This window comes from Perca flavescens, chromosome 4, assembly GCF_004354835.1.
Source record: "Perca flavescens isolate YP-PL-M2 chromosome 4, PFLA_1.0, whole genome shotgun sequence".
Taxonomy (NCBI): domain Eukaryota; kingdom Metazoa; phylum Chordata; class Actinopteri; order Perciformes; family Percidae; genus Perca; species Perca flavescens.
In genome coordinates, this window is record NC_041334.1 from 38,752,619 (window position 1) to 38,779,465 (window position 26,847).

General features: G+C 39.8%; 1 protein-coding gene across 1 annotated transcript in view; it reads right to left on the reverse strand.

Annotated features, from left to right (window-relative positions):
• The window catches only part of LOC114553756 (cyclin-dependent kinase 18-like), a 63,057-nt gene extending 36,819 nt beyond the window's left edge, over nucleotides 1-26,238 (reverse strand). Inside the window, exon 1 of the mRNA XM_028575095.1 lies at nucleotides 25,964-26,238. The gene's annotated coding sequence lies outside the window, so the exon portion shown is untranslated. The remainder of the gene's footprint in view (nucleotides 1-25,963) is intronic.
• Nucleotides 26,239-26,847: the final 609 nt, after the last annotated feature.

The window sequence follows — 26,847 nt, forward strand, 5'->3', positions numbered from 1 at the left end:
CAGACTTCCCCAGAGCCTCGGCAGGGTAGAGCTGTATACTGCAGAAAGGGGGGTACCTCAAACGTACAACAGTATAAAAGAACAAAAGTACACTGTAGTTGACACTGTGGTCTAAAACAGACATGTAATCCACGCGTCTGGATAGAAAAACAACAGTACAAAGACCTCTTTGTGTCACAAGCTGAGTAACAGTGCTGGGTCCTTTTACTAGTTTGGTTTGTGGTGATCTTTCCGTGTTTATTGATGCGATGTGGACCAAAAATGACTTTCACTTTTTTGTTCCAGCATCTTTCTACTGATGTTATGTTGTATTTTCTATTCATTGTTCTCAGTCAGTAAGCGTTACAGTTTCTGGGTTTTATAGACACTTGATACCATACCATGATATTGATATATTTTATGATTTGATCATTCTCATCCTGGAAAAAAATTTACACAAGAAGATACAGTACAGGCCAAGAGTTTGGACACACCTTCTCATTCAATGTGTTTCCTTTTATTTTCATGACTATTTACATTGTAGATTCTCACTGAAGGCATCAAAACTATGAATGAACACATATGGAATTATGTACTTAACAAAAAAGTGTGAAATAACTGAAAACATGTCTTATATTTTAGATTTTTCAAAGTAGCCACCCTTTGCTTTTTTATTAAATAAATTCCACTAATTAACCATGGCAAGGCACACCTGTGAAGGTAAAAACATTTCAGGTGACTTCCTCATGAAGTTCATTGAGAGAACACCAAGGGTTTGTAGAGTTATCAAAAAAAGCAAAGGGTATAATATAAATTATATTTTTTCCCATAATCAAGCAGCCCTATCACAGAGTATAATCTAATCCAGTGGTGGGCAACCTTTTTAATATGAAGTGCCATTTTAAAATGTTCTTGTTAATCAGTGTGCCATATCAGCATTGAGCCTCTGTCATCTAAGCAACAAGGACTAGTTAATCTTCGCAGAATGGAGATTGGGAAAAAGTCAATTAAACTACCGTAAATAGCAGGCTATGATCCTGCATGCCAATGGCTGTGAAAGAGGTCATTTGGCGTGCAGAGTGGAACATTTCCAAAAAAAAAACTATCTTGCATATATTGCTGGTATGCCATTGGTTGAGCTACTGGGGGCCAATGGTGGCACACGTGCCTTAGCTTGCTGACCCCTGATCTAATCTCTAATATAAGCAGTGAATTCTATTTAACATGTCCTCACTTGCTTTCTCTCCTCTCCTTTGTTGCTGTGCTCTGGTGCTTTGAGATATAATTGAAAGGGTCTCCTTTCCAAACAGGATACAGTGAAACAGCGACAGCCCCCACACTGATTGGGAGCCTTTATTCACTTTAGTCTCTCTTTTGCCATCTTGAACAACTTAATTGCATGTGTCGTGAGTGAGAAAATCCCTGATTGCAATGGACAGTGTGCATGTTATCTTGTAGACAATAGACTCCTCTGTTTGAAGAAAGGTACAATTTTAGGTTCTGGATTCTTGCAGCCAATCAGGAGAATGTGGCTTCAGTCTCTGAGTCACTCTCTAAAAAAAGGGAGAAAGTTGGTCTTAGATTGGTGGCACTGTCTGACACACACACACACACACACACACACACACACACACACACACACACACACACACACACACACACACACACAGGACCATATTTTACCATAATGACACACACACAGGACCATATTTTGCCATAATGACACACAATCACACAGGACCATATTTTGCCATAATGACACACACACACACACACACACACACACACACACACACACACACACACACAGGACCATATTTTACCATAATGACACACACACAGGACCATATTTTGCCATAATGACACACAATCACACAGGACCATATTTTGCCATAATGACACACACACACACACACACACACACACAGGACCATATTTTACCATAATGACACACACACACAGGACCATATTTTGCCATAATGACACACACACACACACACACACACAGGACCATATTTTACCATAATGACACACACACACACACAGGACCATATTTTGCCATAATGACACACACACACACACAGGACCATATTTTGCCAAAATGACACACACACACACAGGACCATATTTTACCATAATGACACACACACACTGGACCATATTTTGCCATAATGACACACACACACAGGACCATATTTTACCATAATGACACACACACACAGGACCATATTTTGCCATAATGACACACACACACAACCATATTTTACCATAATGACACACACACACAGGACCATATTTTACCATAATGACACACACACACACACACACAGGACCATATTTTGCCATAATGACACATACACACACACAGGACCATATTTTGCCATAATGACACACACACACACACACAGGACCATATTTTACCATAATGACACACACACACACACAGGACCATATTTTACCATAATGACACACACACACACACACAGGACCATATTTTGCCATAATGACACACACATACACAGGACCATATTTTGCCATAATGACACACACACAGGACCATATTTTGCCATAATGACACACACACACACACACACACAGGACCATATTTTGCCATAATGACACACACACACAACCATATTTTACCATAATGACACACACACACAGGACCATATTTTACCATAATGACACACACACACACACACACACACACACACAGGACCATATTTTGCCATAATGACACATACACACACACAGGACCATATTTTGCCAAAATGACACACACACACACAGGACCATATTTTGCCATAATGACACACACACACACACACACACACACACACACACACACAGGACCATATTTTGCCATAATGACACACACACACACACACAGGACCATATTTTGCCATAATGACACATACACACACACAGGACCATATTTTACCATAATGACACACACACACACACAGGACCATATTTTACCATAATGACACACACACACACATACCATATTTTGCCATAATGACACACACACACACACACACACACAGGACCATATTTTGCCATAATGACACACACACACACACACAGGACCATATTTTGCCATAATGACACACACACACACACACACACACACACACACACACACAGGACCATATTTTGCCATAATGACACACACACACACACACACACACAGGACCATATTTTGCCATAATGACACACACACACACACAGGACCATATTTTACCATAATGACACACACACACACAGGACCATATTTTACCATAATGACACACACACACACACACAGGACCATATTTTGCCATAATGACACACATACACAGGACCACATTTTGCCATAATGACACACACACACAGGACCATATTTTGCCATAATGACACACACACACACACACACACACAGGACCATATTTTGCCATAATGACACACACACACACAGGACCATATTTTACCATAATGACACACACACACACAAAACCATATTTTACCATAATGACACACACACACACACAGGACCATATTTTACCATAATGACACACACACACAGGACCATATTTTGCCATAATGACACATACACACACAGGACCATATTTTGCCATAATGACACACACACACACACACAGGACCATATTTTACCATAATGACACACACACACACACACACACACACACAGGACCATATTTTGCCATAATGACACACACACACACACACACAGGACCATATTTTACCATAATGACACACACACACACACACACACACACACAGGACCATATTTTACCATAATGACACACACACACACATACCATATTTTGCCATAATGACACACACACACACACACAGGACCATATTTTGCCATAATGACACACACACACAGGACCATATTTTGCCATAATGACACACATACACAGGACCATATTTTGCCATAATGACACACACACACAGGACCATATTTTGCCATAATGACACACACACACACACACACAGGACCATATTTTGCCATAATGACACACACACACACAAAACCATATTTTACCATAATGACACACACACACAGGACCATATTTTACCATAATGACACACACACACAGGACCATATTTTGCCATAATGACACATACACACACAGGACCATATTTTGCCATAATGACACACACACACACACACACACACACAGGACCATATTTTACCATAATGACACACACACACACACACACACACACAGGACCATATTTTGCCATAATGACACACACACACACAGGACCATATTTTACCATAATGACACACACACACAAAACCATATTTTACCATAATGACACACACACACAAAACCATATTTTACCATAATGACACACACACACACAGGACCATATTTTACCATAATGACACACACACACAGGACCATATTTTGCCATAATGACACATACACACACAGGACCATATTTTGCCATAATGACACACACACACACACACACACAGGACCATATTTTACCATAATGACACACACACACACACACAGGACCATATTTTGCCATAATGACACACACACACACACACAGGACCATATTTTACCATAATGACACACACACACACACAGGACCATATTTTGCCATAATGACACACACACACACACACAGGACCATATTTTGCCATAATGACACACACACACACAGGACCATATTTTGCCATAATGACACACACACACACACACACACACACAGGACCATATTTTGCCATAATGACACACACACACAAAACCATATTTTACCATAATGACACACACACACAGGACCATATTTTGCCATAATGACACACACATACACAGGACCATATTTTGCCATAATGACACACACACACAGGACCATATTTTGCCATAATGACACACACACACACACACACACAGGACCATATTTTGCCATAATGACACACACACACACACAAAACCATATTTTACCATAATGACACACACACACAGGACCATATTTTACCATAATGACACACACACACAGGACCATATTTTGCCATAATGACACATACACACACAGGACCATATTTTGCCATAATGACACACACACACACACACACACAGGACCATATTTTACCATAATGACACACACACACACACACACACACAGGACCATATTTTGCCATAATGACACACACACACACAGGACCATATTTTACCATAATGACACACACACACACAAAACCATATTTTACCATAATGACACACACACACACAGGACCATATTTTACCATAATGACACACACACACAGGACCATATTTTGCCATAATGACACATACACACACAGGACCATATTTTGCCATAATGACACACACACACACACACAGGACCATATTTTACCATAATGACACACACACACACAGGACCATATTTTGCCATAATGACACACACACACACACACACAGGACCATATTTTACCATAATGACACACACACACACACACACACAGGACCATATTTTGCCATAATGACACACACACACACACACAGGACCATATTTTGCCATAATGACACACACACACACAGGACCATATTTTGCCATAATGACACACACATACACAGGACCATATTTTGCCATAATGACACACACACACAGGACCATATTTTGCCATAATGACACACACACACACACACACACACACAGGACCATATTTTGCCATAATAACACACACACACAAAACCATATTTTACCATAATGACACACACACACAGGACCATATTTTACCATAATGACACACACACACAGGACCATATTTTGCCATAATGACACATACACACACAGGACCATATTTTGCCATAATGACACACACACACACACACACACAGGACCATATTTTGCCATAATGACACACACACACACAGGACCATATTTTGCCATAATGACACACACACACACACACACACACACAGGACCATATTTTGCCATAATGACACACACACACACACACACACACAGGACCATATTTTGCCATAATGACACACACACACACACACACACACAGGACCATATTTTGCCATAATGACACACATAGACTCACAAGGTAAATGTAAATGCACTGCATTTTAATAGCGCTTTTCTGGTCTTAACGACTACTCAAAGCGCTTTTACACAGTGCAGATACCATTCACCATTCACACACTGTGGCCGAGGCAGGCATACAAGGTGCCACCTGCTCATCAGATAAACATACACACACATTCACACAGCGGTGGTGCAGCATTAGGAGCCATTTGGGGTTCAGTGTCTTGCCCAAAGACACTTCAGTGTGGGAACCGCAGGGCCAGGGATCAAACCTTTTTTCTCTGTACTGCACAAACCGTGTTCCTCATTTACGATGTTGAAGAAATTATATTATTGCAGAAATACGCCAGTAGCCCAGTTTCTTAAATGTAACCACGCTGATTAACTAACGACTGAGAACTGTTGCAGTGGGAGGAATGGTTAAAAACATGAGCTGCTCCATGCAAACCAAAATATCGTCCATTTGGCCAGTGACGAGAGCAGTTCAGTTGTCGTTGCCTCTGCAGGGTTGAGAAATACGTTTGATTCAGCAAAAAGCCGCACGTCAATGGTCCAGTGACCCATGTCAGCTTCGGCTAAATTAATATACACATCTCCCCTCATGTGTACTCATTTAGAACGGGGCCAGCTGATGGAAAAGCTTCGGAGCTTGTTCAGATGGGCTTCAGGTCAGTGGGCACCGGCATCAAAAAAATATACATCTATATCTACTTGTATATATAAAGGCATACAGCACAGGCATGGAGATACACATCTATATGCACATGATGGGTGATGAGTTCACATGTGCACATGCTCAGATATAAAAATACCCAGGCAAATATTTTTCTGAGTCTCTTCAGTTTTTTTTTTTATTTGACTCTTTGAGGCCATTAACAAGAAGCTCTGGCACAGCGTCAGCGCAGACCGTAAGCCCGCCAACGCTGTGTTTGTGCCAACGCTGGCATGACAACTTCCTGTTTCTGACAGCCCAATGGGCTGCCAGCACAAGCTGTGATCTCTAGGAGGGTCAAGAGGGAGACGCAGAGAGCAAATGAATGAAACAGAAAGAAAGGAGAGAGAAAATAAAGAAAGGTAACATTGCAGGACGCATGCAGTCTGCTATTTCTAGATTCAACATGCAAGAGAAGATGGAAAAAATAGAGGGAGTACAAAAAAGTAGATACGCTCAGACTTTCTTTCTGTGTAATTCTAAAATGGTTACTTATCTGCAGAATATGTAGCCAGACCAATCTCCACAACGCTGTGGAGTAGTGTCTGGCTACAGAAAACGAATGCTCTTGGTTGTTTGCATTTCTTTAAACCAATCACAAGTGCATGCAGGTCACCGCATTCAAAAACACAAGACACAGCAGTCTCCTCAAATTTTTTTTTGTGTGTGTGTGTGTGTGTGTGTGTGTGTGTGTCAGAGAGAGGTACAGAGAAGCACATGCACACATCTGTGTCTGAGTACATGTGTGATGGGTCAAAACTGACCTTGGGCCTGAGGTTACATTACTGTGTGCTCCAGTAATTCACAGTGACTAAAAAATTGAGCTTTTGCCTGTGTAACTGTGTGCATACACACATATAAAAACACACACACACACACACACACACACACACACACACTCACACACACTTTCCCTAAAGAAGAGGAATGGTGCTGACAGTGGTGCTTCACAGAGTGGTTAAACAGCTGGTGTGTTTAGTTTGATTTTCGCTGCCATTATCCAGCCACCCAGACACTAAGGTCCATATAAAAGAGACTTCAGATACAGTATTAGGGGACCACTAAGGTCTATATAAAAGAGACTTCAGATACAGTATTGGGGGGGACAGTATTAGGGGACCACTAAGGTCTATATAAAAGAGACTTCAGATAATTAGGGGACCACTAAGGAGACTTCAGATACAGTATTAGGGGACCACTAAGGTCTAATATAAAAGAGACTTCAGATACAGTATTAGGGGACCACTAAGGTCTATATAAAAGAGACTTCAGATACAGTATTAGGGGACCACTAAGGTCTATATAAAAGAGACTTCAGATACAGTATTAGGGGACCACTAAGGTCTAGGGGACCACTAAGGTCTATATAAAAGAGACTTCAGATACAGTATTAGGGGACCACTAAGGTCTATATAAAAGAGACTTCAGATACAGTATTAGGGGACCACTAAGGTCTATATAAAAGAAACTTCAGATACAGTATTAGGGGACCACTAAGGTCTATATAAAAGCATCCAATAAGCAGAATGCCATAGGATCTTTAAGCCTAGACAGAAAGTTATCAACATTGAGCTTGTGCTGGAGCTCATGTCTCTCTAAACAATTATAAAAAAAAAACTACTATTGCCTGACTTCTTTTATGATTAGTTACACAAAGCATGTAGTCAGAAATATGATGTCATATTCTCCTCTTCTTCTCGATGTGTCCGGCCTGTAGACGTAGTAAAGATGACCTTTTGTTTCCTTCCATTCCTTCTGTTCTTGGAGTCGGTCCTCACTAGACAACAATAACTGCCTTATTTGCTCGGTTGTATATGGCTGTCCATCACAGTCCGCATTTCTCTGCCAGACATGGTTATGGTTTTTCGTCACTTGTTTATGTTGTCCTTGGCTCCTCATCCAACTCACTTCTCCTGAGACTCTTCCTCAGAATAGATTAAGTATGGTGCTCATAACAACGCTGTCAATAGCAGAACATTTGACAGCAACAATACAAGCCAGTGTCTCCCTGTCTGTGTGTGTCTACATGTCACCCACTGCACCCATGTGAACAGTTGACCTACTGTGTCCAGTGGCTGTGAGTGGATAACAACACTGTTGGGGGGGGTCAACATCAGACTGGCCTATTATCACAGGACACCATGGTTTGTGCAACAGGCCATAAATGTGGCGGCAATGTAACTAAGTACATTTACTCAAGTACTGTACTCAAGAACAAATTTGAGGTACTGGTACTTCAGTTAGTCTTTTCTTTTCATGCCACTTTCTACTTTCTACTTTCTAGAAAGAGATATCTACTGGAGAGATATTGTACTTTTTACTTTTTACTCCACTACATTCATCTGTTACAGCTTTAGTTACTAGTTACTTTAGTTACTCCGCTACATTCATCTGTTACAGCTTTAGTTACTCCACTACATTCATCTGTTACAGCTTTAGTTATTAGTTACTTTAGTTACTCCGCTACATTCCTCTGTTACAGCTTTAGTTACTAGTTACTTTAGTTACTCCGCTACATTCATCTGTTCCAGCTTATGTTACTAGTTACTTTAGTTACTCCACTACATTCATCTGTTCCAGCTTAAGTTACTAGTTACTTTAGTTACTCCACTACATTCATCTGTTACAGCTTAAGTTACTAGTTACTTTAGTTACTCCACTACATTCATCTGTTACAGCTTAAGTTACTAGTTACTTTAGTTACTCCACTACATTCATCTGTTACAGCTTTAGTTACTAGTTACTTTAGTTACTAGTTACTTTAGTTACTCCGCTACATTCATCTGTTACAGCTTTAGTTAGTAGTTACTCCGCTACATTCATCTGTTAAAGCTTTAGTTACTTTAGTTACTCCACTACATTCATCTGTTACACCTTTAGTTACTAGTTACTTTAGTTACTCCACTACATTCATCTGTTACAGCTTTAGTTACTAGTTACTTTAGTTACTCCACTACATTCATCTGTTACAGCTTTAGTTACTTTAGTTACTCCACTACATTCATCTGTTACAGCTTTAGTTACTTTAGTTACTCCACTACATTCATCTGTTACAGCTTTAGTTACTAGTTACTTTAGTTACTCCGTTACATTCATCTGTTACAGCTTTAGTTACTAGTTACTTAAGTTACTCAACTACATTCATCTGTTCCAGCTTTAGTTACAAGTTACTTTAGTTACTCCACTACATTCATCTGTTCCAGCTTTAGTTACTAGTTACTTTAGTTACTCCACTACATTCATCTGTTACAGCTTTAGTTACTAGTTACTTTAGTTACTCCACTACATTCATCTGTTACAGCTTTAGTTACTCCACTACATTCATCTGTTCCAGCTTTAGTTACTAGTAACTTTAGTTACTCCACTACATTCATCTGTTCCAGCTTTAGTTACTTTAGTTACTTTAGTTACTCCGCTACATTCATCTGTTCCAGCTTTAGTTACTAGTTACTTTAGTTACTCTACTACATTCATCTGTTCCAGCTTTAGTTACTTTAGTTACTTTAGTTACTCCGCTACATTCATCTGTTCCAGCTTTAGTTACTTTAGTTACTCCGCTACATTCATCTGTTCCAACTTTAGTTACTAGTTACTTTAGTTACTCCACTACATTCATCTGTTCCAGCTTTAGTTACTAGTTACTTTAGTTACTCCACTACATTCATCTGTTACAGCTTTAGTTACTAGTTACTTTAGTTACTCCACTACATTCATCTGTTACAGCTTTAGTTACTAGTTACTTTAGTTACTCCACTACATTCATCTGTTACAGCTTTAGTTACTTTAGTTACTCCACTACATTCATCTGTTAGTTACTAGTTACTTTAGTTACTCCACTACATTCATCTGTTACAGCTTTAGTTACTAGTTACTTTAGTTACTCCACTACATTCATCTGTTACACCTTTAGTTACTAGTTACTTTAGTTACTCCACTACATTCATCTGTTACAGCTTTAGTTACTAGTTACTTTAGTTACTCCACTACATTCATCTGTTACAGCTTTAGTTACTTTAGTTACTTTAGTTACTCCACTATATTCATCTGTTACAGCTTTAGTTACTTTAGTTACTTTAGTTACTCCACTACATTCATCTGTTACAGCTTTAGTTACTTACTCATCTACATTTGTTACTTAACTTTAGTTACTCCACTACATTCATCTGTTCCAGCTTTAGTTACTAGTTACTTTAGTTACTCCACTACATTCATCTGTTCCAGCTTTAGTTACTAGTTACTTTAGTTACTCCACTACATTCATCTGTTCCAGCTTTAGTTACTAGTTACTTTAGTTACTCCACTACATTCATCTGTTCCAGCTTTAGTTACTTTAGTTACTTTAGTTACTCCGCTACATTCATCTGTTCCAGCTTTAGTTACTTTAGTTACTCCACTACATTCATCTGTTCCAGCTTTAGTTACTAGTTACTTTAGTTACTCCACTACATTCATCTGTTCCAGCTTTAGTTACTAGTTACTTTAGTTACTCCGCTACATTCATCTGTTACAGCTTTAGTTACTAGTTACTTTAGTTACTCCACTACATTCATCTGTTCCAGCTTTAGTTACTAGTTACTTTAGTTACTCCACTACATTCATCTGTTCCAGCTTTAGTTACTAGTTACTTTAGTTACTCCACTACATTCATCTGTTCCAGTTTTTTGGTTTAGTTACTTTAGTTACTCCCCTACATTCATCTGTTCCAGCTTTAGTTACTTTAGTTACTCCACTACATTCATCTGTTCCAGCTTTAGTTACTAGTTACTTTAGTTACTCCACTACATTCATCTGTTCCAGCTTTAGTTACTTTAGTTACTCCGCTACATTCATCTGTTCCAGCTTTAGTTACTAGTTACTTTAGTTACTCCACTACATTCATCTGTTCCAGCTTTAGTTACTTTAGTTACTTTAGTTACTCCGCTACATTCATCTGTTCCAGCTTTAGTTACTTTAGTTACTTTAGTTACTCCGCTACATTCATCTGTTACAGCTTTAGTTACTTTAGTTACTCCACTACATTCATCTGTTCCAGCTTTAGTTACTTTAGTTACTCTGCTACATTCATCTGTTCCAGCTTTAGTTACTTTAGTTACATTCATCTGTTCAGCTTTAGTTTAGTTACTCTACTACATTCATCTGTTCCAGCTTTAGTTACTTTAGTTACTTTAGTTACTCCGCTACATTCATCTGTTCCAACTTTAGTTACTTTAGTTACTCCGCTACATTCATCTGTTCCAGCTTTAGTTACTTTAGTTACTCCGCTACATTCATCTGTTCCAGCTTTAGTTACTAGTTACTTTAGTTACTCCGCTACATTCATCTGTTCCAGCTTTAGTTACTAGTTACTGTAGTTACTCCGCTACATTCATCTGTTACAGCTTTAGTTACTAGTTACTTTAGTTACTCCGCTACGTTCATCTGTTACAGCTTTAGTTACTAGTTACTTTAGTTACTCTGCTACGTTCATCTGTTACAGCTTTAGTTACTAGTTACTTTAGTTACTCCGCTACATTCATCTGTTCCAGCTTTAGTTACTAGTTACTTTAGTTACTAGTTACTTTAGTTACTCTGCTACGTTCATCTGTTACAGCTTTAGTTACTAGTTACTTTAGTTACTCCGCTACATTCATCTGTTACAGCTTTATTTACTAGTTACTTTAGTTACTCCGCCACATTCATCTGTTACAACTAGAGTTACTAGTTACTTTAGTTACTCCACTACAATCATGTTACAGCTTTAGTTACTTTAGTTACTCCACTACATTCATCTGTTCCAGCTTTAGTTACTAGTTACTTTAGTTACTCCGCTACATTCATCTGTTCCAGCTTTAGTTACTTTAGATATTTTAGTTACTCCGCTACATTCATCTGTTCCAGCTTTAGTTACTAGTTACTCCACTACATTCATCTGTTCCAGCTTTAGTTACTAGTTACTTTAGTTACTCTACTACATTCATCTGTTCCAGCTTTAGTTACTAGTTACTTTAGTTACTCCACTACATTCATCTGTTACAGCTTAAGTTACTAGTTACTTTAGTTACTACATTCATCTGTTTTAGTTACTCCGCTACATTCATCTGTTACAGCTTTAGTTACTAGTTACTTTAGTTACTCCACTACATTCATCTGTTACAGCTTTAGTTACTAGTTACTTTAGTTACTCCGCTACATTCATCTGTTCCAGCTTTAGTTACTAGTTACTTTAGTTACTCCGCTACATTCATCTGTTCCAGCTTTAGTTACTAGTTACTTTAGTACTCCGCTACATTCATCTGTTCCAGCTTTAGTTACTAGTTACTTTAGCTACTCCACTACATTCATCTGTTACAGCTTTAGTTACTAGTTACTTTAGTTACTCCACTACATTCATCTGTTACAGCTTTAGTTACTAGTTACTTTAGTTACTCCACTACATTCATCTGTTACAGCTTTAGTTACTAGTTACTTTAGTTACTCCACTACATTCATCTGTTACAGTTTTAGTTACTAGTTACTTTAGTTACTCCGCCACATTCATCTGTTACAACTAGAGTTACTAGTTACTTTAGTTACTCCACTACATTCATCTGTTACAGCTTTAGTTACTTTAGTTACTTTACATTCATCTGTTACAGCTTTAGTTACTAGTTGTTCAGCTTACATTCATCTGTTCCAGCTTTAGTTACTAGTTACATTCATCTGTTCCAGCTTTAGTTACTTTAGTTACTCCACTACATTCATCTGTTACAGCTTTAGTTACTAGTTACTTTAGTTACTCCACTACATTCATCTGTTACAGCTTTAGTTACTAGTTACTTTAGTTACTCCACTACATTCATCTGTTACAGCTTTTTAGTTACTTTAGTTACTCCACTACATTCATCTGTTACAGCTTTGGTTACTAGTTACTTTAGTTGCTCCGTTACATTCATCTGTTCCAGCTTTAGTTACTTTAGTTACTCCACTACATTCATCTGTTCCAGCTTTAGTTACTAGTTACTTTAGTTACTCCACTACATTCATCTGTTACAGCTTTAGTTACTAGTTACTTTAGTTACTCCGTTACATTCATCTGTTCCAGCTTTAGTTACTTTAGTTACTTTAGTTACTCCACTACATTCATCTGTTCCAGCTTTAAGTTACTAGTTACTTTAGTTACTCCACTACATTCATCTGTTCCAGCTTTAGTTACTAGTTACTTTAGTTACTCCACTACATTCATCTGTTCCAGCTTTAGTTACTTTAGTTACTTTAGTTACTCCGCTACATTCATCTGTTCCAGCTTTAGTTACTTTAGTTACTTTAGTTACTCCGCTACATTCATCTGTTCCAGCTTTAGTTACTTTAGTTACTCCGCTACATTCATCTGTTCTTTTAGTTAGTTACTTTAGTTACTCCACTACATTCATCTGTTCCAGCTTTAGTTACTAGTTACTTTAGTTACTCCACTACATTCATCTGTTCTGTTCCAGCTTTTAGTTACTAGTTACTTTAGTTACTCCACTACATTCATCTGTTCCAGCTTTAGTTACTTTAGTTACTTTAGTTACTCCCACTACATTCATCTGTTCCAGCTTTAGTTACTTTAGTTACTTTAGTTACTCCGCTACATTCATCTGTTCAGTTCTTTAGTTATTTGTTCTACATTCATCTGTTCCAGCTTTAGTTACTTTAGTTACTCCGCTACATTCATCTGTTCCAGCTTTAGTTACTAGTTACTTTAGTACTCCGCTACATTCATCTGTTACAGCTTTAGTTACTAGTTACTTTAGTTACTCCGCTACATTCATCTGTTACAGCTTTAGTTACTTTAGTTACTCCACTACATTCATCTGTTCCAGCTTTAGTTACTAGTTACTTTACACATTAAGATTATTGCACACAAAACACATGTAGTTTATACAATACTAGTTTTTATTATGAAGTAAACTAGCCGACAATATAAGGGCTACAAGTCCAGCTGAGATGATGAGACCATTAATAGCGATTTATTTTTACTTTCCCTGTGCCCCGAATACTAGCGCTGTAAGCTAATCAGTGGTCCGCGCTAGCTTGTTTCAAGCTACAAACGCACTAGATTAGCATGAAAACATGTCATTCATCTGGTACAGCTTTAGTTACTAGTTACTTTAGTTACTCCGTTACATTCATCTGTTCCAGCTTTAGTTACTTTAGTTACTCCACTACATTCATCTGTTACAGCTTAAGTTACTAGTTACTTTAGTTACTCCACTACATTCATCTGTTCCAGCTTTAGTTACTAGTTACTTAAGTTACTCCACTACATTCATCTGTTCCAGCTTTAGTTACTTTAGTTACTTTAGTTACTCCGCTACATTCATCTGTTCCAGCTTTAGTTACTTTAGTTATTTAGTTACTCCGCTACATTCATCTGTTCCAGCTTTAGTTACTTTAGTTACTCCGCTACATTCATCTGTTCCAGCTTTAGTTACTAGTTACTTTAGTACTCCGCTACATTCATCTGTTACAGCTTTAGTTACTTTAGTTACTCCGCTAAATTCATCTGTTCCAGCTTTAGTTACTAGTTACTTTAGTACTCCGCTACATTCATCTGTTACAGCTTTAGTTACTAGTTACTTTAGTTACTCCGCTACATTCATCTGTTCCAGCTTTAGTTACTAGTTACTTTACACATTAAGATTATTGCACACAAAACACATGTAGTTTATACAATACTAGTTTTTATTATGAAGTAAACTAGCCGACAATATAAGGGCTACAAGTCCAGCTGAGATGATGAGACCATTAATAGCGATTTATTTTTACTTTCCCTGTGCCCCGAATACTAGCGCTGTAAGCTAATCAGTGGTCCGCGCTAGCTTGTTTCAAGCTACAAACGCACTAGATTAGCATGAAAACATGTCCCAGAGAACGACAGAGTGGGTACACACCCTCGGTTCGTTATTTGTCCTTTTAAAAAAGGATAAGTTGTTTAATCCATTTTACAAATAAAGAAAACGCTGTGTGTGTTTTACTGTTTGATGAGGCTTTGGTTTACTCATTCCGACAATGTCTCTTCTCTCTCTCTCTCTCTCCATAAGCTGTCAGGAAATAAATAGAGAAAGAGGGATTCATTTATTTTAATTTATTTTCAGGGGAGATAGCAGCGAGACAGACAGTTATCCACCCCAGACAGGCTCTGTCTGATAGACATCTCTTGTGACTGAACACATGAAGTTATTGGAGCCAGAACAAAAGGGCAAACTTAAAATTAGATTGGGAAACTTTTTTTTTTTTGCTGGAAGAAATATTAAAATTCAGTCGAAGCTTTCTGAACTGCAGCGGGACCTCATCTATTTCAAGAGTAGTTTTTTTACGTTCCCCCACATCTGTGTCTGTGGACTTAACCGAGAGATTTGTGTCTGATAACTCTAACTAATTCACCTCTTCTCTGAGAAGTATCGCTGGAGCCATACCAGTGCTTTATTGGCATCCATGTGCATTCCATACATTAATGTATTTAACCCTAACCACTACAAGTACTACGCCAGAAATGCCCGAGAAAATTGCTGTCACACCAACATTCAGTGAATGCATTGGCTAACTTTTTATATAAAAGGAGGAGGCATTTTTCACTAAAATGTTGCAACTGGGAATGGATAAGCTCTGTTCCTGTCCTTGTAAATAAACCAGCTCAAGGCTTCAGTTATCGCCATCGACTGGTTGGAGTTTGGGCTATGGAAGTAGTGTTAGCAGCTACTGTTAGCATTGGAGCTGCAACGATTAGTCGACTAACCGATAAGTCGATACAAATGTAAAATAATCGGCAACTATTTTGATAATCGATTAATAACGAGTAATGTTTTTAGAAACTTTTACTTCTTAATTATTTGACTAAGCAGATAAAAACAAACCATGACCATTGAATTAGCTACACAAGACCTAATAGTGCAGATAGAAAACAGCCTCCGAGTTTTAGACCTTTACTTCTGTCAGATTGCTTTACGTCACATTATGTGTCTGTGTGGTTTTTCTGATGTGTTATCTCTCCGGTTTGGGCTTTTGGTCCTCTTTCTGACAGGAGCAGCTTTGTGACTCACAGCTTACCTCACACCACTCGCACACAACGCAACACATTATACGTTCCCCATGGTGGCTTCTGCCTGTGTCAGTGTGCGAGCCGACCTCTAATAAGCCTGCATAGCTGCATCGCTAGACTAGCAACTTGGGAGAAAGCGGGCTGCAATTATCTAAAGCGCTAAAACACACGATTACCCTCCGGCTCAGAGAAGCAAAATCCTGGACTACAGGATGCCCAACCAATCATCAAGCAGCGTCTCTCCACCAGACTGTCACAACATTTGTGTTTGTCCAGTGTGCCCTGAAAACAACGTCATTCTTTCCAAAGCGTTGGCAGCAACAGATAGGGTGGACATTTTGAAATTAGCTGGACATCTCGGCTGTGAATGCGCCACCCGCCCGCCCACCTGTGAACAGCTTTTGAAGCGTATTGGGCATGAGTAAGGAAAGCATGCCCAGCAACACTTTAGGTCCTTCAGATCTTTTTTTACTAATTCAATGTGACCCTGGCAGCAGCAGTGGCACAGGATGGAGTATGTGGCTGCTGCTCATGCACAGAAAGGCAGTACCCAACCGTGTTTTGGTGCTGAAGCTGAAACTTGACCATGTCAAACAATACACTAAATGAAACCAATTGTAATTCCTTATGATGTTTTGTTTAGGGCTGTCCTCGACTAAAGAACTTCTTAGTCGACTAACACTTATAGGATTTTGTCGACTAATCGATTAGTTGATTTAATTGACAGAGCTGTGAGCTTTGAGAGGTGGTTAAGACTAGAAAAGCACAATATAAATGTAGTTAATTAACCATCTGTAAAACTGAGTTTCTCCACAATTAATCCTGCAAAAGCACAACTTTAAATCTTGTGTTTACCATAAATGTGCTCATATGTTTCTTGGAAATGAGTAATTTAGCATGAATAAGCATAAAAAATGACTAATGGACTAAAGAAATCTTAGTCGACTAAGACCAAAACGACAGATTAGTCGACTAATCGACTAAGAGGTGGCAGCCCTAGTTTTGTTTATGTGTATCAACCGTTGGTTGTAGTAATGTGCAAAGATGCAAATCAATGTGCCAGCAAAGACAGGTAAGAGAAGACTTCAAGCTACAGTAGTAAACATGTATGGTAACAATGCACCATTAATGATCAGCTTTGCAAATGTTTGATGAGAAAGGAACTGCATTCACATTTCACACGTTGAATTTTGGTGAGTAACACTGAATGTAAACTAAAATAATGTGACAAACATAATGAATGGAAAATAACTTTTGTATGTTTACAAGAAAACTCTGTTCTGTTACGTGTCCACAGTGGCGTTTTTTTGACAGCAGGAATCGCCCTGCTAGCAGATATCAATTTCTCTTCAATGACCACAGCCGAGCAAAGAAAACAGGCTACACCCTCCTACAGCCAGGATGGCTGCATCTGATTGGACGAATGCTTCACCCGTGGGCTGTCTGCCCCAAATTTCTAAACACTTTCTTTTGCCATTCGGAAACTCTCTGATTTTACAAAAATAGTTCACCGAAATGGGTTTTTCAAAGCATTTTATGCGAGAAATATGCTATGCAGTTGCTCAATCTGTCTTTATTTTAGACTGACGGTCAATTTGAAAGATTTTCGTGGGTATGAAGTCAACTTTATGCAAATGAGGGGCAGGCAACTCAATGGCCTGCTCTTCGAAAGTTGCAGCAACGCTACCAGAATGCATTGCCCGGCTGCTTATATAGACAATGAATGGGAAGCGTGGAAATGACGCTTGCCATTGTGAGTGTGTGCCAGTGTCTTGCTTTGGGCGAGCTGTGTGCATCAGTATGTGCCGGACTAGCTCTCACTTCTTTGTGGGTTTTTTATTCTGGTTCATTTAACTGTACACTGACCTATGGAGAAGTACCGTCTAAAGCAGCAGCGATTAGTCGATCAAAAGAAAAATAATCAACCAACTATTTTGGTAATCGATTAATCGTTAAAGTAATTTTGTATGCAAAAATGGCAAAAAATTCTGTTTTTAGCCTCTCCTGCTCTTTTCTGTTTTATATCATATTAAACTGAATATCTTTGAGTTTTGGATCGACAAAACAAGACATTTAAAGACATCGCCTTGGAGTTAGAAACTAGAATGGACATTTTTCACTATTTTCTGACATTTTATAGACCAAACGATTAATCAATAATGAAAATAATCATTAATTGTAGCCCTGGTACTGTAGTCTGGTTGACACCAGACCAGGGTCTGGGGAAGGTTAGCAAGTTTCATTCACAGCCCATTTCCAAAGGGGCGTCAACAATGGACGCCGCTCAAATGCCTCTGGGCACAATTGGATAGTCCTTCAACCAATCAGACTAGACCAACGATCCGGGTGATTGGTGGCCATCATGTTGAATGTAAACAAAAAGCTGCTCGCCATTGCTGCGCTATCGTCATGGTGTAGAGCCCGCCTCAACAGTTGTCATTGGTGTAGGGCCCTCCTCAACGGTTGTGATTGGTGTAGAGCCTTCCTCAACGGTTGTGATTGGTGTAGAGCCTTCCTCAACGGTTGTGATTGGTGTAGAGCCCTCCTCAACGGTTGTGATTGGTGTAGGGCCCTCCTCAACGGTTGTGATTGGTGTAGAGCCTTCCTCAACGGTTGTGATTGGTGTAGAGCCCTCCTCAACGGTTGTGATTGGTGTAGAGCCTTCCTCAACGGTTGTGATTGGTGTAGAGCCTTCCTAAATGGTTGTGATTGGTGTAGAGCCCTCCTCAACGGTTGTGATTGGTGTAGAGCCTTCCTAAATGGTTGTGATTGGTGTAGAGCCCTCCTCAACGGTTGTGATTGGTGTAGAGCCCTCCTCAACGGTTGTGATTGGTGTAGAGCCCGCCTCAACGGTTGTGATTGGTGTAGAGCCCTCCTCAACGGTTGTGATTGGTGTAGAGCCCTCCTCAACGGTTGTGATTGGTGTAGAGCCCTCCTCAACGGTTGTGATTGGTGTAGAGCCCTCCTCAACGGTTGTGATTGGTGTAGAGCCCGCCTCAACGGTTGTGATTGGTGTAGAGTTCGCCTCAACGGTTGTGATTGGTGTAGAGCCCTCCTCAACGGTTGTGATTGGTGTAGAGCCCTCCTCAACAGTTGTGATTGGTGTAGAGCCCTCCTCAACAGTTGTGATTGGTGTAGAGCCCTCCTCAACGGTTGTGATTGGTGTAGAGCCCTCCTCAACGGTTGTGATTGGTGTACAGCCCTCCTCAACAGTTGTGATTGGTGAATGGGCTCTTGGCCAGACGGACTTGCAGAGCAAATCTCAAATTTGGCGGAAGTTCGTCAGCGTTTTCCCAGGCTACTGGTACTGTCCAATTAAAACAGAGCAATAATGTGATGGTATAGCTTCTCGCAGTTAAACAGTAGAGAGTGGAAAGTAACAAGAACACACTGGAACACAATGTGCATTTGTGCTATTGCCAATTTTGCATGCTGGCATCTTAAAATGGCAACAATGAGAGTAAAACTGATTTACCTAGAAACTCTATCAACTCTGTTGTTGACACTGACTGAGCTAAGATATTTTGCGTTCGTGATCTTTGTGTTGTTTGGGAAACAGGCTCCACCACTTGAACACAGCCATTGTAGTATAATTTAGCCACATAAGGACCTATGGAGTGCCATGAACTACTACAACTACTATTTCTGGTCATGGTTCCATTAGCTTTATTGTGACTTTTATTGCCACTGTTCATCACACCCCCAACCGGCACCGTCAAGAGCCTGGGTCTGTCCCAGGTTTCTCCCTAAAAGAAGTTTTTCTCATCACCGAGGAGTTTTAAATGCTTGCTCTTGGGGGAATTACTGAAATTGTTGGGTCTTTGTAATTTTAGAGTGTGATCTAGACCTACTCTATCTGTAAAGTGTCCTGAGATAACTTATGATTTGATACTATAAATACAATTGAATGGGTTCTCAGGTTTTGGAGATAGATATATTTTCACAAAACATGCTTGCTTGCTAAAGCATTAAACCTTGCAGGCTTTCATCACAGTAGCCAGGAGGAGACTCGGTGCTGTGTGAAATGCAAACTGCCTTCCATTTGCTGTGTTTGACCAAACGATTGCCTGTGTTTGTTCATCTGTGAGTGGGGTTCAGTGCTTGTGCCAGGGCTATTGTTAAATACAGTAGGGTCTATCTTCACATTATCACGGCTGAGTGGGCCCAGAGCTGTGAGATGAATCAGGGACTCAATAATAAGCTGCTTATGTAAACGGTACTATTGTGCTTCAGCTGCAGCATGTTAAGGCAAAAGATTGCTACTTTGGACTCAAAATTACAGTAACAAGCATCCACAGAGGCAAATGTCCAACTGTTGAAACACCTAACTGTACTATTATCATGTGATGAAGGTTTACATGGGCTCTGCCAGCGCCATAAGGATAACTAGAATCAAGATTATGACCAAGGCTTGACATTAACTTTTAGCTCACAAGCCACTGTGGCTAGTGGTTTTCCAAAATTACTAGCCACTCAGCATTTTCACTAGCCATAATTTTGTGGGAAATTCTGTTTAAAAGGAGCTCCAAGCGATGTCAGGCGTTTTTTAGGCTGCAACATTTTTTTATCACATACAGCAAACATCTCCTCACTATCTGCTAGCTGCCTGTCCCCTGAACACACTGTAAAAAACATCTCCTCACTATCTGCTAGCTGCCTGTGCCCTGAACACACTGTAAAAAACATCTCCTCACTATCTGCTAGCTGCCTGTCCCCTGAACACACTGTAAAAAACATCTCCTCACTATCTGCTAGCTGCCTGTCCATTGAACACACTGTAAAAAACATCTCCTCACTATCTGCTAGCTGCCTGTCCATTGAACACACTGTAAAAAACATCTCCTCACTATCTGCTAGCTGCCTGTCCATTGAACACACTGTAAAAAACATCTCCTCACTATCTGCTAGCTGTCTGTCCCCTGAACACACTGTAAAAAACATCTCCTCACTATCTGCTAGCTGCCTGTCCCCTGATACTTTGAACGTCAACAAAAAGTGCCGTCACCCAACATCACTTAGAGCACCTTTAATCTGATTAACATGGGCTGTGGTGGTGTGCTCGATTCAACTCGAAGAACCAAATTTACAATGCTTTTACATGTAAATGACCACCCAAATCAAGAAATATGAATAAAATGTATAACACTGCAGCCATAAAATATGTATCTCTGATTAGGTATTGTGTAAAGCTCCTTTTGTATGAAAACATGCAACGGATTAAGACACAGACATAAAAAGAGTAGGTGGTTTAGTAGCTAAATAGGGGTATAGGAGATTAATTCAGAGTGGTTTGGAGAGTCAGCATCTGGCGACGGGAAGCAGAGTGCACAGAGCACATGTTTTTAACACTCTCGCTGTCTCCACACCTGTCATACGCATTTTAAATTGTACCAAGGCTCAGTCCTTACCGCAGTGGCCCTTTGCTGCATGTGCCCCCCCCTCCCCCCCTCTCTCACCCTCTTTAATTTTTTCAGCTGTCCTATCAATTAAAAAAGCCCCAAAAAATAATCTAAAAATAAGAGCAACTTCTCACCAACATGTTCTCGGTTATTTAGTGATGGTTTCACCAAAGCTGCAGTCTAAACTTTGCATGGAAACTGCAGCTTTGCAATGAATCAACGACGCATGACAATAATATGGAAAAAGGGAACCAGTTACACACACACACACAGACACACACAGAGACACACACACACACAGACACACAGAAACACATACACACAAAGACACACAGACAGAAACACACACACACACCATTATACTGTAGGTAAACAGAGTTTTGTGTACAGTGGTTAATATGTAAAGACTTCTGTGTATTTGAGGCCCTTTCTACGTTACAACTGTTCCAGTGTCAGTTTACATGTGAGCACTAATGCATGAGGCTCAGCGGAGAGATGAGGGAGTGGGTTCAGATATCTGAAGATACTCAGGGTAGGAGAAAAAAAATAAAAAATCGATACAGCATAGTATCGCGGTATTTTCCGTGGCAATACAGTATCGATATACGGACGCCAAGTATGGATCTATTATGATATATGTGTTCCCATTTTGCAGCAATAAAATGTAAGTGAGATGAACAAGCAGAGACATGTATCTTTTTAGATAAAACAGATGTTGACAAAGTTTCCTTTCGGGGACATAATTTGAAATTGGGAAAAATTTTAAGTTGGGAAAAAAGGTAATGAATTGCATTGTATCGCATAATATTGCAATATTGTTTAAAATCGCAATAATATTGATCGTGACATAAGTTTCGTGACGATATCGTATCGTGAGGCCTCTGGTGATTCCCACTAGACGGTGACACATCCCGAGCCCACAGAAAATACTCCCGTCATATCCCGATCATGTGACTGCCCCCCCTGTCCTGCAAAATCCAGAGCGAAAGACAAATCCCGTCCCACTCCCGTTTCGTTCCCCACCCGGCAGAAAAAGAGAGAAAGAAAAAGAGAGGTTGTCCGTCGCTGTCTGGAGGATAACTAGCCAGCAGATATCAGGTGTGTGTGTTTGGTTAATTGCGGTCAAATCACTGAGGTTGCCTCGAAATTTAGGCTAAACTATACATGCATTACCTGCAGGTCTAGGTATCATGCATTACCTGCAGGTCTAGGTATCATGTATTACCTACAGGTCTAGGTATCATGCATTACCTACAGGTCTAGGTATCATGCATTACCTGTAGGCCTAGGTAACATGTATTACCTACAGGTCTAGGTATCATGCATTACCTGTAGGCCTAGGTAACTTACTTACATTACCTGTAGGTCTAGGTAACATGTATTACCTGCAGGTCTAGGTAACATGTGTTACCTACAGGTCTAGGTAACATACATTACCTGTAGGTCTAGGTAACATACATTACCTGCAGGTCTAGGTAACATGCATTACCTGCAGGTCTAGGTAACATGTATTACCTGTAGGTCTAGGTAACATACATTACCTGCAGGTCTAGGTAACATGCATTACCTGCAGGTCTAGGTAACATGTATTACCTACAGGTCTAGGTAACATACATTACCTGCAGGTCTAGGTAACATACATTACCTACAGGTCTAGGTAACATGTATTACCTGCAGGTCTAGGTAACATGTATTACCTGCAGGTCTAGGTAACATACATTACCTACAGGTCTAGGTAACATGTATTACCTACAGGTCTAGGTAACATACATTACCTGCAGGTCTAGGTAACATGTATTACCTGCAGGTCTAGGTAACATGTATTACCTGCAGGTCTAGGTAACATACATTACCTACAGGTCTAGGTAACATGTATTACCTGCAGGTCTAGGTAACATACATTACCTACAGGTCTAGGTAACATGTATTACCTGCAGGTCTAGGTAACATGTATTACCTGCAGGTCTAGGTAACATGTATTACCTGCAGGTCTAGGTAACATACATTACCTGCAGGTCTAGGTAACATACATTACCTACAGGTCTAGGTAACATGTATTACCTGCAGGTCTAGGTAACATGTATTACCTACAGGTCTAGGTAACATACATTACCTACAGGTCTAGGTAACATACATTACCTGCAGGTAGGCCATTTCATTACGTAATTCCTAACGGAGATCTTCTCACACTCATAACACACATTTCTCCATCCCACTCCCACCCACAACCATTGATTTCTTTGCTCTATTCCGTCCCTATCACATGTGAAATGGAGTCGGGAATACCGTGACCCGCGGGAGTCCCGAAAAATTGTCACCCTCTAATTCCCCCCCCTAGAAGACACCAAACAGAAGCAACAGTCACATACATGTCAAACATTTCAAAGACACAAAAGAGGCTACGGCCTCATCTATTCTCATAATGTATCACACTGTTGTACTTACTGCAGTATGTACTCTTATTTTCATCATCGATTAATATGCCAATTATTATCTCGATTAATCTTTTGGTATATATATATATATATATATATATATATATATATATATATATATATATATATATAAAGAAGAGGAAATCTCCATTTTTGAGAGGCTGAAAACAGCATTTTGTGCATTTTTTGCATGAAAAATTACTTAAACAATTAATCGGTTATCAAAATAGTTGGCGATTATTTTTCTTTCAATTGACTTATCGTTGCAGCTCTATATATTTATGATTCCAATTAGTCAAATAACTATCAATATGGCCAATAGTCGTATATGGAACAATATGTGCTTTCTCCCATTAACTAGCGACCGTGTGAAGTAGCAAATTAGTAGACACCGGTGGAGCGCAGCAGGAAGAGCCCCTGAGATCCAGTAGGCTAATGAGCAGTCCTGATATAAAAATAATGAAGAAAATCACAAGCTGGCCGGCTCAAATCAGCAACATGTACCCCTGTCTCGGACTCCCCTGAGCCATACTGTACGGTGGTGGACATAGGGCTGCAACTAACCAGTATTTTCATTGTCGATTAATCTGTTGATTATTTTCTCGGTTAATCAAATAGTTGTTTGGTCTATAAAATGTCGGAAAATGGTGAAAAATGTCTATCAGTGTTTCCCAAAAGCCTAAAATGACTATGAAATGTTTGTCCACAACTCAAAGATAGTCAGTTTACTGTCCGTACGCAGCATATACCCACTAAGAAAGCTCCAGGATTTCCATATACCCACTTAAAAATAAGACAAAGGACACACTACAACATACTTTCCATTATAGTTTTGATAGATTTTGAATTGTCATCTGTGTTTTTCTTCTTCACATAGGCTAAATAAAGGGTATTTCCACCGCAAATTGGTGCATAAAAGTTGTAACCGAATACAGGAAATGAAGATTTTGATGCTCAAAACTTCCCTGGGGGAGGACACCATGACCCCACACTATGATATGCCCCCCAAAGGCAGATTCTGGCCAAGATATATATACATATATAGTACAGTATACCCACTACAATACATTAGACTACACCACTGCAGTGAAGAAACTAGAAAATATTCATATGTTAAGAAGCTGGAATTAAGGGACTTTGTCCTCAAACCGATTATCAAAATAGTCAAAGTCAAAGTCTCTTTATTAGTCTCCCTAAGGAGAAATTCGTTTCGGACAGAGAGAAATAGCTGCAATAGTTGGCGATTAATGTGATAGTTTGGATTAATCTTTGCAGCCCGAGATATGTCTAAATGAAAAAATGTGAGTGCATGTGATGCGTCTGCAGCAGTTGCACTTACAGTAGAACGCAGGTCATCCACACAGACAGGCTGGACGGAGCGCACTCCTGCCTCTCCACTCAGGACTCCCCTCGCCTTCAACCTGAGATAAATCCACAAGATGCTGGCAGCTCTATCACTGGGATGGACAGACAGCTCCGCAGGAAGATGGAGAAACCTGTCCTCTGCAGATCACCCTTTCACCCTCCTTCCTTCCTTCCTTGAAGCAGAGCACCGCGAGCCGCCTCAGAGGCCAGATAACGCGCCAGGCTGAACGGAGAGAGAGACGCGGCGGAGACAGCTCAGGAGGAGGAGAGAAACTGCTGCTCCCAAGTGTTTTATAATCAGCCTTTGGCTCCTCCCCCAACAGTCTCTGGCCAGGCCCTTCCCCCGTTGGCATGGCAACGGCCAATCACCACTCAGCAAAGCACAAGCCTCCTCCTTCCTCCTACTCCTCCTCCTTCAGCTGGCCTCTGGTGTTGAGACAGGATTGTCACACAGCAGCAAGAACTATGAAAGCATATTTTGACGTCTGTGTATGTAAAAGACTGTGTGAGTGTGTGTGTGTGTGTGTGTGTGTGTGTGTGTGTGTGTGTGTGTGTGTGTGTGTGTGTGTGTGTGAGAGAGTGTAAAAATGCATATATGCACATGTGTAGGACTAGTGTGTGTCCTAAATTAGCAATAAGGCATTTTTCCATCTGCTGCATATTTCTACCTGGTGTGATATGAGTGTTTCTGTCACGAGTAACAGTTCAAAAGCAAAGAGAGCAGCTATATATATATATATATATATACATATATATATATATATATATATGACATACATATAGATAAGTCACAGTGTTAGACATGAGGTCATTTTATGTCTGGCTGAATATTAAGTTGTACAAAAGATCCTCGAACTT